At 33.3% G+C, this 5,678-nt stretch overlaps 1 protein-coding gene across 1 annotated transcript in view; it reads right to left on the bottom strand.

The window, feature by feature from the left end:
- Window positions 1–5,678, bottom strand: part of LOC106881053 (protein O-mannosyl-transferase TMTC4) — a 300,747-nt gene that overhangs the window by 293,791 nt on the left and 1,278 nt on the right. The window lies entirely within an intron of this gene.

The following is a 5,678-nucleotide window of genomic DNA, read 5'->3' as shown; positions in this document are numbered from 1 at the left end:
ATATGAGATAGATAGATAGATAGATAGATAGATAGATAGATAGATAGATAGATAGATAGATAGATAGATAGATAGATACCAAACCGTAAGCGAGGAAGACATTGAAAATTACATACATAAAATTAAAAAGTTATTCGCGACATAAAATGTGGTCTATTTCTAGCATATTAAATGTCCACTTTACTGGTCAACTTCATATATATATAAAATATACTTTAATCCCATAAGGTCTCAGATATTTTTTCTAAATCTCTCGGATTCTTTCAATGTGCTAGCTTCCTGGTAATAAATCGATATTAATTAATATCTGATTTTTACCCTATGTTTTAATTAGATAGATAGATAAATACATTTCATTTATTAGCCACACAGGGCTCAACAAAGATGGGAGATAGATAGATAGATAGATAGATAGATAGATAGATAGATAGATAGATAGATAGATAGATAGATAGATAGATAGATAGATAGATAGAGATCAAAACAGTTATACACACACACACATACACACACCTGTTAAGTAGTTAATTTTTTTTCAGTCCATAATATAATTAAAGAATGATGAGAGCTCAGGAGTGAGAAAGAAAGGTCGTGTAAAGCTTCCTGAGTAAAGCAACAATGAATGTCACATTCGACCTTAGTGTGATTTGTACTCTGAAATAAGAGAGATGTTATAAAGTATGTTAATGTTTTGTTAATTACAAGATTTAATTACAGTTTTAAATTACACACATTTTGAGGTGTAAGATGTAAGATGCTTTAACTCTCACATGTCTTCTACTTTTACTGACTTCTTCGTCATTTCGACCTTTTCTTTATATTTAGGAAGTTTCTACAGTTCTATATTTAAGAGATGAGGAATTATGTACATTATTTACATTATTTACATTTCACGGATATTTGTCCTCATCTTGTTTGTTGTTAACACAACGTTTTGGCTGATATACCCTCCAGCCTTCTTCAGGAATATTGGGGAAATTTCGAACCTGGGTTTCCAACCACTACGCCATATGCCCACAGACATAAGGCGTAGTGGTTAAGAACGCGGGCTACTAACCCCAAGATTCCGAGTTCGATTCCAAGCAGTGACTTAAATAATAATAATAATAATAATAATAATAATAATAATAATAATAATAATAATAATAATAATAATAATAATAATAATAATAATAATAATAATAATAATAATAATAATAATAATAATAATAATAATAATAATAGTAAGAAGAAGAAGAACATCGAAACATACATTAGGAATGAGAACCCAGGTTCGAAATTTCCCCAAGACAACCGATGAAGGCCGGAGGGTATATCAGCCAAAACGATGTGTTAACAACAAAGATGAGGACAAATATCCGTCAAATGTAAATAATGTAAATAATGTAGGAAATTTCTGTTCTTCAATATGAATAAACCTTTTGACTAGAACAAAGCATTTAAAGGGTCATAGACCCCAATGCAATTTATTGGAACGTTTCATTTTCACACTGAAACGGAGTCGTTTTTAAAGCATATGTATATAGTGAATTGATTAACACCAGTAATATCATAATAATAATAATAATAATAATAATAATAATAATAATAATAATAATAATAATAATAATAATAATAATAGTCATTTTATCGACTGTAGGAAGATAAAAAGCATACTCAACTTCACTTCGCAGAAATTCTCTAGTTTAACTCTTTAGTTCTACGAAATATAAAATACTGGGGTAAAATATTGGTATGTTTCATTACATAGCACCAATTATTTTTCTTACTGTTTGAAATATATATATACCAATGTTTGAAACGGAAGACATATGCACATGGATCATAATATAAGCCTACATACTTGTTTTCTGGTTGCATTCCATATCTTGATAATCTGTTGTAAAATTTTAGTTGGTAACTAGATAGAAGGAATATTAATGCCCAAGATCAAAATTGCAAGTGAAACGAAGGCAGAACCTTGTTTTGCCTTTCAGTGGAACTCTTTTATTTCAAATTCTAACTTGTGAATTTTGTGTACGTTCCATTCAAAATAAATTATATAGTGAATGTAATTCTTGCAATCGCCAAAAGAAACCAATATCTTAAAAGAGAAGTAGCTGCGAGTGCATTGAAGGAAGCAATTAGTCACTTTCATCCTTATTTGAGTTCTGATTTTATTTTACTTTATCTATAAACCATCACTATTTTGTATGTATGAAATCTATACCTCTAGGAGTTTCTCCTTTAACATTCTATTCTAATACAAAAGGAAAAATAAATTTAGCAACTGATTTGATCTGAGCTTGTGCTAGAACTAAAATAATTATTACCCTTATATAAGAAAGTAGGGAGACCTGCATTTACTACACTAAAATCTCCGACGCTATGTAATATGTGATTAATTTTGTTCTACATAATGTATTAAATTTTTCTATAGAATTTAGAGGCAACAATGAAAGCTACGACGTTTTCTATACGAAGATGCCTATGTAAGCAATGCAGTCGAAGATAGAAAAATAGGTAATAGTTGTATATGTATATTTCAGGAGTTATTGCTCTTTCTTCAGTATCACATTCAACCCACTAAATATCCACGAATACATTGCTTAAATAGCCTCTGAGCTTAGCTGTGTAGCACTATTGCATAAACTAATTTATACATCAAACATATTCCTGGCAACTGGTACGAACATATTAATTACTGATAAGGGCACAGTATTTTGATTTGCAATCATAACATACTACCACGTATATTAAAGGTTTATAAGTCAATACTGATCCTACTTTGTGTTAGCAGTGCATTGTTTTCATTTTTTTTTAATCTCTACAGGTTTTCTGCAGAATTTAGGGCCAACACTGAAAATTACGTTTGGTATACGTCTATTTAAACAATGAGATGGTTGTAGTGCTGAAGAAGAAGAAATAACTATTGAGATATGCATACACACCCTTTACCTATTTCCTGCCTTCTATTGCATTGCTTACATAGACGTATTCGTATACGAAACGTCCTAACTTTCACCACTGGCTCTAAATTCTATACAAAATCTATCGAGAGACACTTAGAAAATGAAAACAGTGCACTGCTAAAACAAAACAGAACACAGTATTGACTTATAAACCTTTAATATACTTGTCAGTATGTTATGGTTTCAAAACGAAATACAGTATCCCTTCCAGTGATTAAAATATATTAAATTACATGAATAGATTGCCATTCACATTACAAACATAAAAGTAAGCATATATTATTGACTGTTTAAAGAAGATACATATATATGAAGTATGCAACTGCTTAAACTATTTATTTTTATCTTAGCCTCATGTATTTAAGGGCAGATGAAATATTTATTAGACAGAGTGGGAGAATGTTTAGCAATTGACACAACTAACGGCTATTTGATGGTGTCCTCTCTACAAAAGCTATAGATTAGGTTCTTTTAGCAGAAAGGAAAATGGCAACGTTGCTACGTTCGTGCTTTTCATCAAAAGTATTAATGCTCTAAAGGAATTAAAATTGCTCTTGTTGCAGATTGAGTAGGATGGGAGGATACAACAAGAACTGTGAAATGAATAATTATGTACCTATAGATATCGGAAAGATTTCTTGATAGAACAGCCTGGTGTAATTCTTTGTAAGGTATTATTACTAACAATATGATATGATTGTAGTCTCTTCTAGACCAAGTAATTCATTTCTACTATTTTTGGCTGAACAATTTGCACAAATGATATGTTTATAATGATTACATGTTTGTGCTGTACATTAGCTCAATACTTCCATTAAATCAACGTTGCCTGAACAGATGCACAGTTGTCGAAGTAATCGCAGAGCAACGTGAGAGAAATCTCTTGCTCAAGAACATAACGCATAACACGGTCCAGAAATTGAATCCACAATCTCACGTTCGTGAGTGCAACACTTTTACCTCTAGGCTGTGCAACCTCATACAATATGATATACGGAGATGTAAGCAACACTAGAGGCATGAAAAAGATTTTTAATCGAATACGAGATTCATCGAATTAAATGTCACCCATCGTTTAAGCTGACAACGGAGCAATCGCTGATTTTATAGGAATCAAATAAAGTGCTATTGTTCATCACTACGAATGAAATTTTAGGCCACAAGTTTATCACAGTATCAAGACACGAACCCCCAACATCAAAGTCTTTTGTCTCACATCTGCGTAGTTCTAAATAGTTTACTCATTCTAAATGTAATTTAATAGTGGAGAAACTTGTCTTATATAGTCTGAGGCGACACATAACGTATTCTTAGATACACGATAGCTATAAAAAATGTGATTGGCGTGACTGAAATATCGTTAATCAACGGCCTGCTCCATCAGGCATAACCTGAGGTTAAAGAAAATCAATAAAGGGAAGTTATGAATCCAGACATTTTTAGAGGATTAGAAAATATCAATCATTACACTCTTCAAAAATAGATAATACATCGAAAACTGATCTCGGCCATTATTCCCGTATAAAGTTGCAATCTCTCAACAAATTCTACCAGAATGTAGAGGGAGAGAAATGAATAATGTGAGCTCAACATAAGACGAGATCATTAATTCCTTGCTTTAAATATTTAACCACACAACAACCACCTTACAATCACACTCAGCCTTTCACTCCTTATTTCCATGAATGTGATGCTCATTTGAAATAATGCCTAAATTTGAAATTCGGTGGTTCTTTTCTCGAAATAAATTCCACCACGTTACTAGGGTGAGCTGAAAAATGCATAGGTTGACTATGTATTAATTTTAACTCATTAATAACTGCATTGTTCCTTTCCCACTAAAATGACATCTGATTGTTCAAAGAAGACTTCAAAGTAACTAGCAGCGTGTTCTCTTGAAAACCGACAAAATTTGACATCGTGGTGTTATGAAGTACCTGCAGAAAAATGGTTTAGTCCCCCAACGACATTCAGGTTGACACGGTTGTTAAATTAGGGGATGCCGCTCCAGTTTCATCAACAGTTCAAAAGTAGGCTGCTGAATTTAGGTGGGGAAGAGAAAGTGATGAAGGTGACTCAAGGTCTGAATGTCCTGCAACTGCCACTACCGAGGAAAACAGTGATCATGTTTATTCCATGGCGATGAATGACAGGTGATTAACTATAAATAAGATAGCCACCTGGCTAAAAGTGCACCAAACTGACCACGTGACGGGAAAATCAGACATTATTTGAGCCAGATCAAGCTGGTTTCCTCGAATGTTTCCTTAGCCAGGATGAGTGTTGGGTTCATCACTTTGAGCCGGAGATAAAGAGACACTCCATGAAGGGGATACACACACCCCTCTTTACCTTCTCCATAGACGGCCAAAGTCGTTTCATCTGCGTAGAAGGTGATGGGCTCAGTTTTGGGAGATGAAAACAGCATTGTGCTTATTGACTATCTTCAAAAGGGCCAAGTCATCAATGAAATCCGATATGGCAATTTGTTGAGGCAGTTGCCAACTATCACCTATTCCCCAGCATGAAAAAACACTTGGCCGTGGACCCATAGCGCAGTGATAATGAGGTCATATCTGCTATTGGTAACTTTTTTGAACTACACGATGAAACGTTCTTCAACAATGGGATCCAAATACTGCAACACCGATGGGGAAAAGTGTATGGATTGCAAGGGAGACTGTATTGAAAAGTAAAACTCATGCGATCATATTCCATGAGTATATA

This window comes from Octopus bimaculoides, chromosome 3, assembly GCF_001194135.2.
Source record: "Octopus bimaculoides isolate UCB-OBI-ISO-001 chromosome 3, ASM119413v2, whole genome shotgun sequence".
NCBI lineage: Eukaryota > Metazoa > Mollusca > Cephalopoda > Octopoda > Octopodidae > Octopus > Octopus bimaculoides.
This window is presented reverse-complemented; position numbering and strand designations above follow the sequence as displayed.